This window comes from Alligator sinensis, unplaced genomic scaffold (genome assembly GCF_000455745.1).
Source record: "Alligator sinensis unplaced genomic scaffold, ASM45574v1 scaffold1153_1, whole genome shotgun sequence".
Classification (NCBI taxonomy): Eukaryota; Metazoa; Chordata; order Crocodylia; family Alligatoridae; genus Alligator; species Alligator sinensis.
Genome location: NW_005842549.1, coordinates 141211 through 153400, shown reverse-complemented (window position 1 = coordinate 153400; position 12190 = coordinate 141211). Strand labels below are relative to the sequence as shown.

Here is a 12190-nt window from a genome sequence, read left to right as displayed (position 1 = left end):
CCCCGCGGGTGCGTGCTGGTCCCTGCCCTGCCCTGCCTTGCCCCGTGCGGCGCTGGGCCAGGCCGGGGTGCTGCGCACGGAGACAGGAGCGGTGGGCGAAGGCCGGGGCGTGCTGGGGACCGTCTGGACCCGGGTCTGTCCCCATCCTTTGGCCCGTGGGGCCGTGTAGGGCACGGAGGGGGTGTGCAAACGGGCCCCGCGGACAAAAGCAGCCATTGGGGCACCCCAGGGGGTTCACGCTTATGGAGCGGGTAGGAAGGCAAGGCTGCTTTGCAGGGTGGCAGAGCCGAGCGCGGTGCTGCTGCCGTGTAGCCCTTCCCTTGGTAAACTGCTCCAGCTCTCGGTGCTTGATCACAGGTGTTGCCGCTCTTTCCGCGCAGAGCTCCTTTCGTCTGCGGCACGTTCCCGGTGGCGACAGCAGCGCTGGCGCCGAGGCCTTTCCCCTGCCGTTGTGACCAGGGAGAGAGTGCGTCCAGGGCCAGTTCAGCCGGCAGGGTTTGCAGTCTGCCCCAAGGAGGAAGGATACATCCAAGTGATTGTAAAATAGGCACTTGGAACAGATCTGAGCGCAAGTATTTGAGACCTTTGCTCTGCAAACAGCTATTGTGTTCAACTGTCACTTGGGAAATGAATGAGAACTGTTGCAAGTTGCATCAAAGTGGCTGCACCGGTTCTTGTAGATCAGATGTTCACCATTACGACCACGTATTAGCCCGGATCCAGGAAACGCATTGTTTCTGTGCACAGTGCAGCCTCTTTGCTGAAACCTTGGACCATAATATGGACACCAAAGCCAAGAGCAGGTAGCTGGAATACAAGAGTCAAGGCATCAGCCGGTGACAAAGCAGGGTGGCTTAACCTAGAAGTAGTAGTATAGGGAAGGGCTTGCCCGGATCCACACCCATCTGTGTATGTGGCGTGTCTGCCCTCATGCATACACATACCCACACACTGCAAGGCTGGGATTTAGGCTGGGGGACTGAGAACAGCAATCGTTTTAATGAGACTGGTGTTTGCTGAAGGTGGTGCCTGGTAGCAATCCAAGGAAGGCTCTGCCCAAAGGAAGAATCACTGGCTTTTCACAGAGCAAGGATTAGGGCCTAACAAAGCAGCAAGCCCTATGTTTTCTAGGGAGTAAGACTAGTTTTAGTTAACAAGACTCCTTTCCACCCGACTCCTGCCTGAAATGACAAACTTGTTAAACATGACCGTGAAAACGCCCTGTGTGAGCAATGCACGGGGACAGCTCAACATCTCAACATGCAGAGAGGCACAAAGGAACTGTTCATTCTTACAACTGCACATCATGATCCCTTTCACTGCAAACCCTGCTGAAGCAGCCACTGTCAGCACTTTGCACTGGCAGAAAGCTTTGTGGGATGGCAGTCAGGATTTGTCTCCTTTGGGATTTTGCCAGATGCAAGTGTTCAGATGCCATGGGTTGATCTCCCTTCCCAAGAAACACTAATTTGCTCGGGCATCTTGCAACTATAAGTATGAATAGTTTGGCAGGGTATAGGCCATTGGGATTGTGGAGCCAGATCAGTTGTGTGGCTGTACTGGAGCACAGAAGAGCATTTGCCCTTTGAGGGTTTGTAGGGTTTTCTACAAGACATGTTTTCAATAAGTTCATGTTTATCTCTAGGCCCGGTGCTCTTTTGTGCATGTGGAGATGCAGATATAAAAGGAACGTCACTGATATGAGAGGGATCGTCAGGGTCAAAAAGTAATTTTTATTGCCAAGAACTGTAAAGTTTCTTATGGAAAAGTCCAACCATGTTTCCATTGCATTCAGTTGTGGGGCAGAGAGGAGGCAGCCAGTGTGCAAACAGAAGGCCAGTTGGATGGATAGGAGCATTGGTCTGGGATGCTGGGTCATATCCTTGCTGTCCATGCAGAACAGTCAGGGTCTTGTCTTCACAGCTTCCTCCAGAAAAATCCTCCGCAGTAAATGGGATGGGCTCAGGTTCACGTCTTGAATGAAAATGGTAGCAGGAAGACTTGGCTCTGGGAGGAATTGAACCCTGGACTCTGAAGGCGGTATGGTGTGTTTAGATGTCCCTGCCAGACCTGTACTGAGTCCTGTAGCTCTTCCTTGTCATGCCAGCAAAGACCCTGATGTCTCTCATTTCCTGCAACTCCTTTGGTTAGCTCCTCTGTTTTATAATAGAATTGCCCTCTAATAAGGAACTTGGAAAGAAGTAAACTACTGCTAGTAAACTAGGCGCTGCCAGAGTTACTTTGTGCTGGCTCTGAGCAGTGCGGGCACACACCAGGGATGTTTATCCTCAGACATTGCGTCTCCAAATGCAGTTGTTCTTATCGAAAGCTTATGAAAAGTTTATCCTAGTCCAATGTAAATGAAACAGTGATAACCCCTTGCAGCAGCCGCTGATAGTAGTTTGGGCAGTGTTTATGCAGGATCTGGGCACTACACTGTTATCGAGTTAATTAGGTTGAGCAGCTCTGGTGCCCCGCTGGCTGCATACCTTTCTATGCGCCTTATGCTGTAGAACCACCAGCCCCATCCCTTGTCCTTTCTTAAATTCTTGAATTACCCACACCAGTGGTTTTCATCCTTTTTTTCATTTGTGGACCCCTAAAACATTTTGAATGGGGCCGTGGCGTAGACCCCTTTGGAAATTTTGAGTGGAGGTGAGGATCCCTTTGAATTGTAAGTGTGGATATTTGCATACTTTTGGTTGATCATAGTCATCTTTTGTGGACCCCTTAGACAGTCTGCAGACCCCCAGGTTGAAAATCACTGCCCTACATGAAACTGAGAGTCAGCATCAGCACTTTGGCTTTCATGTAAAGTCTTTTGAGTCAAATGAGGTCGAGTTGTTTCAAGCAAACATTGAATATACAGATTTAATTGGCTTTTGGATTAGTGGATCCTTTTCTACATTCCATGGGCTAAATCTCATTTCATCGTTGTGTACGTAGTGGTACTTGCAGAGCCACGTAATGGCAGTTGTTGCCACTTACAGGCATCTTGGATTTTGTTCCCACCCATGGGGAGCAGGGTCTCTTTGTGCATGCAGTTGTCTGAAGTAAAACGGAGGAGGAGGAGGACAAGGGCCCAGACTCCTCTGCTTCTTGGCCCACAAGTGTAGTGGTTGGGGCACTTGCCCAGGGGTGGAGAGACCCACGTCCCAGGCCCCCTCACATAGATGGATTTGAGCCTGCTTCTTCTGTTTGCAGTGGCGTGCTCTTAAACACCAGGACAAATGCCCGTTCGTTGTGGTTCCTGTGTGGCAGAAATGTCCAGAAGTATTCAAAGTTATATGCCTGCCTGGGTGATTCTATTGAGCACAGAAGTGTAGCTCCATTTAGTTCAAGCTGAGCATTAAGTGCCAAAAATGACACGGCTTTATAAGTATCACTTGGGTGCGTTAAAGTGGAATAATGTAGGCTCTCTGTGAAGTGCTGCCAACTCAAGATTTTTCTCTTGAGTCTTGTGATATGTCTGCTTCCCTAGACACCCCAGTTCCTGCAGTCATGTGATGGCAAAGGATTCAGGGTATATAAAAATAAAGACTAAGCTCCTAGGCCTCTTGGTTTCAGAGCAGAGCTTGCAAGGTGGTCCCCCACACTGAATAGGCTAAACATAAATGTCACGATTTTGGGAAGCTTGACTTTTTAAGTTGAATTGTTTATGGAATTTTGCTTAAAATGTATTAGATAGTTCATATGTCCTTTGTTACACGTTACATAATTGAGACTTGGCCATAATATTTGTGAAGTTGGGGGAGACAGGTGAGGTGCCAGAGGATTGGAAAAGGGCCACTGTAGTGCTCCTCTTTAAAAAAGAAAAAAAGGAAGACCCAGGAGCTATAGACTAGTTAGCCTCACCTTGATACCTGGGAAGTTAAGTCCATTTGCAAGCAGTTGGAAGACAAAAGGCTGATCACAAGCAGGCAGCATGGAACAAGAACAAACTGGGCTAAACAAACGTGATGTCCTTCTTTGCCAAGATAACTAGTTGGGTGGATGAAGGGACAGCAGTAGATAGTGTATCTGGACTTCAGCAGTGCTTTTGACATGACCGTCTCAAACAAATTGGAAAATATGGGCTAGGCAAAACTACTATAAAGTGGATAGACAACTGGCTCAATAGTCTCAAGCAAAGTGTAATTATAACTAGATCCATGTCAGAATGATAGATTTTAATTTATGTCCTACTGGGGTCTGCCCTGGGCCCAGTGGTGTTCAGTATATTTATTGATGATTTGGGTGTTGGCATAGAAAGCTTCTTGAGCAGATTTGCAAACAACATGAAACTGGGAAGGATTGTGAACACACTGGAGGACAGGGGTGCAATTCAGAAGGATCTTAGCAGATTGGAAAGCTTGGAAAAGATGAGGTTCAGTGCTAACAGATACATCATGCTACACCTTGGGAAGAATAATCAAACATACAAAATAGGTTATACCTGGCTGGATGGCAGCCCTACAGAAAAGGATCCAGGAGTCTTGGTGGATCACAAACTCAGTATGAGCCTACAGTGTGATGTAGCTGCACAAAAGGCAAAAGCAGTTTTAGGGTGCATTAACAGAAGCATTGGGTGCAAGACATGGGAAATGACAGTGCCTCTTTCCTTGGCACTGGGGAGGCCTCATCTAGAGTAATGTGTGAAGTTCTGGGCTCCACATTTTTAAAAAGACATGGAGAAGTAAGAGAGAGTCCAGAGGTGGGCAGCAAAAAGGATAAAGGGTCTGGCAGGCAAGTCATATGAGGAGAGGTTGAGGGAAATAGGTATGTTCAGCTGGTGGAAAATGTGCAGAAGAGGGGACATGATAGATCAGGCATCTGAAGGACTGCCATAAAGGAGAACAGCTTTTTTCTCTTGTTTCAGAGAACAGGGTACAGACAAATCACGAAGTCGCAGTGAAGGAGGTTTAGGTTGGTATCAGGAGACAATGGAAAAAACTGGCCAGGGAAGTTGTGGAATCTCCATCACTTGGGGTCTTCAAGACGAGGTTGCATGGACATTGGTCAGGGATGATCTAGGAGTAACTGGGCCTATGCTCTGCTATGGGTATTTCCCTTGCTTTGCTGGTTGCCACATGGGGCCAGGAAGGATTTGTTTTTCTCTTGCTGCATGCATCAGGAGTTTTGGGGTTTTTTTGTTTTTTGTGGGAGGAGAGCAAGGGTGGCGGGGGAGTTTGCCTTTCTCAGAAGCATTTGGTGTTGGCTGCAGCCAAGGCTGGGCATTTAGATTGGGACATGCCAGTGCTCCTGCTGGGACTAAGACCTGGAGGCTCCTGGCTAGAGGGTCTTTGCCCTCCACTCAGTGCAGATCGATCACTGTATTCGGTATCTGGAATGAATTTTACCCCATCGTCAGATTGGTAAGGACTGTGGGGGTTTTGTCTTCCTCTGTAGCATGGGTCATTCCCCTCTTCCTTGTATCTCTTGAGTATATTTTAACAGTCCTCACAGCAGCAGGACGTTGGCCACTGTTGTCCCCGTTTTACCTCTGGCAGGTTCGGGTGCTATGCCTTGTGGTCAGGTGTCACAGTTGACTCTAGTTTTACTAGTGGATTACGCGTAAGATGGTTTAGATAACGATGATCCTGCCTCAGGCAGTGGGTTGGATGACCTAAAGAAGTCCCTTCCAGCCCAACTTTTCTGTTTTTTATGAAAATGCCAGTCTGATCTTTAAGCTGTAATGCGGTATCATTGGGGGTTTCAGTGCTGAGACAATGAAAAGCGATAATTCAGTTCAGATTTAGTTAGTAGCTACTTTCTAATGCTCGGATATGACATCCTGATTCCCCGCCTGGCATATGGATGTTACGGGGAAGTATTTCGGGTGAGATCTCTTCCAGAACAGCTCACGGGATTGGGCTGCACAGTTGCCATTGAAATGAAATGAGTGGTTATTTTGAAACATGGCCCTCACCGAGTTATTAATCCAAAAGCAGTGTGAGACATCACTGGTCGAAACTCCGAAAATCTTAGAAGTACTTCTGTGGAAAGGCTGCTTTAAAACCTGTTCCTGTTTTGATTTGACAAGGCAAGGTCTCTGGTCTTATCTCTGCTGTCCATTTAAATCAAGGGGGGTTTGCCATTACTTCTGTTCAAGTTGCTGGCAGGCTTAGATCTCAAGTACAGAGCTGGATGTCATCTCTTTGTGCTTCAGTTAGTCGTGTGTGCGTGCGTGCGTGTGCGTGCGTGCGTGCGTGCGTGTGTGCGTGTTAAAAGCTCAATCCATGTGCTCACAGGACCGGCTCATCCAGGCTCTGAGAAGTGAAGGGTTGACCGAGGTGATGCCGTTGTTGCTCCTCCCCGTGCTGGCACTCACATCCTAAGTGCACATGTGACATTTTACAGCTGCTTATGAAACCCAAGGCGTGGCTGGGCTGCAGGCTCCTGGATGCACAGGCTGGCAGTGGGAGCCTTTAGTCGGATTCAAAAGTCAGCGTCAGTTCAGCAACCTCGCTCAACCAGACGGGAGCTCCCCCGTTCTCTCCTTGGCCTTCCCACATTTGCTAGGTGCCAGTCCTGACTCTTCCTTCCTGCTGCAGTGTTTGATCTTGCTACTTGGGTAACTTGCATCTCGGGTTCTTGCAAGTCTATTCAGATGAGAAATGGAGGGAAGAGATGCTAGCAACACCCAGGCCTCGATGGGAATGGACCCTTGAACCCTGGGGATTGCTAGGCTGGCTCAGACCATGCTGGCTTCATACCTGGTGTGCATTTCCTCCAGCTCCTGCATTGCTTAGACCAGTGATCCTGAGCCAGAGTGCCGTGGCATCTTGAGCCACTTTGAGATCCTTTCAAGAGCGGTGTTGTCACCACACAGTCAGCACTTAGGTACGCAAGCATGATTCACAAGATTAACCCAGGGATTTCAAATAGGTGTCCATGCTGCTATTTTTCTGTAGTCAAAAAACGAATGAAAAGAGCTGGCATTTTCCAATTGATGCCTTGAGTCAAACAAAGTTGAGAAGCGCTGGCTTAGCCGGTGGCAGTGCTGTGACAGAAGTGACAAAGCCTAAGGGTAGTTCTGTTAGGTGCCACAGCTTGGCCAGCACGGGAGAAAAAAACCATTGTTGCTAATGGGATGCAGTTGTATATGGCCTGATAGCAGGAAACCAAGCACCAAATTGTGTTCAGCATCAGTTCAGAAAAAGGAGTTAAGAGCTGCTGTGGCGGCAACCCCCTTCCCTTCCCTCCCCGCCACACCCCCGTGGTGCTGTCCTCCTTTGGGCACCTGGTGCTAGACCGAGATCTCCAGGTGAGACTGCTGGGAAGTGTCTCATGGTGATGTAGCACCATGGAGCCTCAGTCATGGCACAGGACCCCCCAGTGCCAGTGTTGTACAGGCACAGAGCGCAGCGCCCATCTGCATGAGCAATGGGAGGCACCAAGATGTGGGTTCGGATGCCTGACACTGTCCCCGAGCTGAACTGACTTTCCAGCCCCATGTTCATTCACTTCCTGGCTCGCTCTTCCTGATCGCCTCCTGCCCTGCAGCGTCTGTGGTGCAGCAGCCAAACAAGCCCGAACCTGCAGGCTGATCTGAGGTGCAAACTAACCCTTCTCCAGGGTATTTTGGATTCCTACCACGAATGGATTGAGGAGGGGGGCTGAGCCCTTTCTGGGGTTCAGGAATGGGTGTCCTGGGGGTGGGTGCAGACCTTGGGTGGAGTAACGTAGTGACAGCAGCAGCATAATGCCACAACATGGCTTTTAGCATGGAGCGCCCAGTGATTTGGGTAAGGGTGCTGTGGGGGCACTGGGTGATGGGAGAAGCCAAGCAATAAGCATTGGCCCAAGCCTTCCTCACCGATGGGGTGGCTTTTCCAGTGTCTGCAGGATGAATGTGCTGGAGGATAACTGCTGCTCTAGCCTTGCCTCCTGCCACTCGAGTCTGCCTGTAGCTGAGTTTGGGCTTTCCTACCTTGCTTGGACTCAGTCCCCCATCTCTCCCTCCTACCCTTTGCTTCTGGTCCCTGGTGTCTGCCTGACTGGGATGGTACCAAAGTGCTGTGCTGGTAAAGGAGCTGGAGACAGGATCTTCCTGTGTAGGGCTGCAGGTTTGAATCCTGGCTGGGGGTAGGGCAGCAGCTTGCCAGTATTGTCACACTAAAGAGTTTTTGTGCTTTTCACTGAAAAGCAGCAGAGGAAGGGGCGGAGAGCAAAGATGCACTCTGCTCCTGTCACCTGAGCTGGGGTGGGTCAGGTGTGCGGGAAGACCCACTGGCAGCCTGGGACCCGTGCAGCTTCGCACACACCTCCTGCCTGGGGTGCTCACTGTCTGGTTTCCAGCTCTGGATGTTGCCGTTTGGCCACTCGGAGCAGTATGAGGACAGCAGGGGTAGGACAGCCTCTGATTCCCCCGCTCCAAAAGCACAGCCCCGTACCACTTGCACTGAAGGACTCTTGCCGTTTGCTGCTAGCAGTATAGGGCCCATGACATGTAGCTGAGCCTTTCTAATCCTGTGCAGCAGAGGACAGAGGTGCATACATGTGTGCCAGGCAATTCATTCCTGTCCCCCCTGGTGGGGGTAGATGTGCTGGTCGAGCAGGGGAGGCTTGTAGTCACCCAGCCTTTTGGGGAGGAAAGGATGGTGCCTGTGGGCGGAGCTCTGCTCTATTGCCCTGCCCACAATGCTCCTGCCGGGTGGTGAAGCAAGTGCCCGTGATCCTCTGCACATGTGAGTCACCATAGTGATGCCACACCATGCTCCGCACGCAGCACCAGCTGTCAGCGGGAAGGGGGAACCCCATCCACTCCCCTCTGCAGTCTGATACCTCCACTTCTCAGTGCACACCTCCCAGGGCAAGGACCTGCCATGCCTGCTTCTCCCACATGCCCCACATGCTCCTGGGTTCATGGCTGGCAGCGTTAGTCACTGCTGCACCATCCAGTTCAACCAGATTGTATTTTTAGACAAGAATCACATCAAGCTGCTGGCTCCCAGGGGGGAGGCTCTTCACTCTGAGCGCCACCCGCTTCCTCCATGCCAAACACTGCAGGGAAGTGAGCAGCCACCCCCAGGGGAGAAGCAACTGCCCCATGGCTGTTTCACTCCTGAGTGCTGGGCAGCAGGAGCTGGGGTGCTGCTGGCGCATGGTGTGTGCAGCCTTGCTCTGGCCTCAGCTGTCTTATCAGTACGCAGAAGTGGGAAAGCTGTGCAGCTCCCTAGCATGCTGCTTGCTTGAGTAATGTCCACTGGGCTGGGCAGAGAAATCATAGCCCAGCTCCTGGCTTCCCTGCTCAGTACCACAAAGCCCCCTGTCCCCTGCCAGAGCTGGGACCGGCACCCAGGGTCGGGGCTCTCGGTCCAGCCAGTACAGCCTGCAGTGTCCTCCTCTCTAGTACTATTAGGTAACACTCACTTGCCATAAAGATTATCACTAGGGATGGATGAAAGACACAGGAAGGTGCATGTGTTGCCACCACGACTGGCTGCGTGGATGGGTGCTCTTGTAATGGATGAACCAAATCCAGAGCCCCTTCCATGCAGGCTGCTGATCACTCAGGAGGGCTCTAGGATCACTGTGCATCCCAGAGCCAGCCAGGAGTCCCTGTCTTCAGCCAGCAGCATTTGTAGGTCTGCCTTGGTGGTGGCTGGCGTCTGTCTGTAAAGGGGAAGGCAGGATTGTTCAGTTCCTGCAGGGGACTGGGATTTGGGGAAGCTGGCTTCTCTTTCCCTCTCTCTGTTTTATTGTACAGCAGGATCTGAGCATCTCCGTCATTAACGCACATGTCCTCATACTGCCACTGTGAAGCAGGGCAGTGCTTCAGCCTGCTGGTCCTGATGGGGGTGAGCCCCAGAGGTTGACCTGCTTGAGGCCATGGCCACTGTGATGGAGCAGGGGATCGAACATCTGTCTCCTGAGTCCCTGGCTAGTGCCCCGCCTGCTGGACTCGGCCCTTGTCTCTGTCTGTCACAAGGATTGCAGAATCATGGGGACTGCACAATCACTTGCTCCCTTTCCCTTGGCTTCCCCATTTGTGAAACAAGAATAATCCCCACTGCCACAGAGAGCAATAAGGGTGGGATTTTCTGAGCAGCCCAACGGAGCCGGGTGCCTCGCTCCTAATCCCCTTAGGCTGTTTTTGTAAAGATCGAGACTCCCGAATGAAAGCAGTGCAGGGCAAAGGCTTCAGGAGAGTAAAATGGGACTTGAGGAGTGAGGCTGAGACGGTGCGTTTGTGTTCTGTGCCTGGGGATCAGTGTCTGGGAAACGCAGCACGGTTCCTTGCTGAGCCAAGCGATGGCTCTCCCTCTAGTCGGGACATGCAGTGTCCCCTGGGCTGAGATCCATTACCTGATTTCTCCATCAGATGATTGCTTCCCCTTAAATCATTTGCTTGTTGGCTCCCACCCTGTCACAGACTGCTGCAGCCTAACTGGATGGGTTAATGCACCAGTCTGAAGCCTGCTGCTACTGGGACCCAGAGGAAGTCTCTAGGGTGATGTGAGGGGGACAAGGAGAAACTGGAAGCAAATGAGTCACATCCAGGCAGGGCATCAAGGGCAGCTTCTGATTAGGGAATTGTATTGGAACAGTTTCCCTGATGGGGGATTTGTAACACTTCAATACTGGACACACAATCCTGGAGAATCTGGGTAAAAAGCAGGTACAGGAGACAGTCTGAAATCATCTGTGATGTTTGTAATGCCAATATGACCTCCAGGACGAGGGAGAAGTGTCTCTGCTGCAGTGACGGATGCTAGTGGCAAAGGGAAGATTGTTCCCAACTGTGTATGTCATTTTGCATGATTGTAAGTGTGGAGATGAGATCTAGCTCTCTAATTTTTGTCATCCTAGGACTCTTATGCTCAGCAATGTGCTGTACCATTAGGAGCTGCTGAATGCTGCCTAGTTCTGCTTTGGGGGGTGGGGGCCAGTGCATTGAAGGGGCTACTTCAGAGGGAGCAGGCCCCTATGAATGACAGCACACCCTTGGGAGACGGCCTACCAAGGCTCTGTGAATGCAAACCTGAGAGTAGGCTGTGTGATCTGATCCAGTCTCTGCCAGAGCTCTGATGAGGAGGGTGAGTTTGACTGCCAGGCTTTGATTGAAGCCTACCTCCGTCAGCACCTGGCATGAATTAGTGAGGCTTCTGCCCCGAGAGAGGGGTAGAAAAATATCATTAAAATCCTCTAGCTTGCTAGGGACGTCATGTGCCATATATTTTAAACCTCGCGTTATGCAGATACTAGCTTGAGATCAGATCTGTGGGCTCTGGACCCACTAGCAAGTAAGATCAAGGACTCAAAACAGGATGAGGGGAGAGGAACTTTACTGTAACTGCAAATTGTTTGGTTTGTGGGTTTTCTAGTCTCGTTTTTCCTCTGTCACGTTGCCATTTGCATGTGGCCTTTTCCTTCCTGTTTAATCACCGGCATTTACAGAGGAGGCAGTGGCATTGGTGCCCAGGCAAGCTGGTGGAAGCCGGGCGTATGGGTCGAAGTTCCCAGTGGCCTCGCGTGTCCGGGGCAGCGTGACAAGTGAGCAGGGTCTGGCTCTCTCTCTGGTAACCCACTGACTGACTGTGACTCCTCACCGATGAGCAAACACACCAGCTGTGACACAGCCAGCAGCAGGTTTCTGTCGTGCAGCTTGAAGCTGAGTTGCCAGGACATTCAGTGAGGTAGAACGGAGGAAACCAGCCCACGGGTTATGCAATAGCTGGCTTGCAGCAGGACAGGCGGAGAAGTGTGCAGCAATAACCCATGCAGGGGAATGCGTTTCCAGGAGCGGAGGACTGGACTGACTCTGAATGATTGAATCCTCACTGTTACCAGGCTTCTAATAAAAAGCCTGCTTAAGAACACCCTGGCTGGCCAAAAACACTGCTCTGACAGCCCTGGGGACAGGAGACGCCTGTGTGACTGCGGCCTGGGTATGGCACAGGCCGCAGCAATGCCAGCTTCCCTGCCAGGCAGCTACCCCCAGGGAGGGGGGCTTTGCCCATTCGCCTCATTCCAACCTGGACCTCACTCCTAAGGCTGCCCCTTTGGCCAGGTCAGTGCTGCTTCCTTGACAATCCCAGGACTGGTGCCAAGGAAATAATCCCTGTTCACTTGCTCCTGCTTCTCACATAAGCAGCAAATGTGGCATGGAGCAATGCTGACCACGCGCCCCATTGCTTGGGCTTGGGTGTGGGGCAGGGGGAGCAGTTGGCTGGGCCGTATTTCCTCAGCAGCAGCCCCACGCTCA

At 51.2% G+C, this 12190-nt stretch overlaps 1 protein-coding gene across 3 annotated transcripts in view; it reads left to right on the top strand.

The window, feature by feature from the left end:
• ST14 (suppression of tumorigenicity 14) overlaps nucleotides 1-12190 on the top strand; it is a 39633-nt gene that overhangs the window by 3719 nt on the left and 23724 nt on the right. Inside the window, exon 1 of one of the 3 annotated variants that reach the window (XM_025213828.1) lies at nucleotides 556-572. The exons of 1 other annotated variant lie outside the window; for it this stretch is intronic. The gene's annotated coding sequence lies outside the window, so the exon portion shown is untranslated. Of the gene's footprint in view, nucleotides 1-555; nucleotides 573-11249; nucleotides 11996-12190 lie in introns of those variants that run through there. One more of the 3 variants, XM_025213826.1, reaches the window with a different exon arrangement.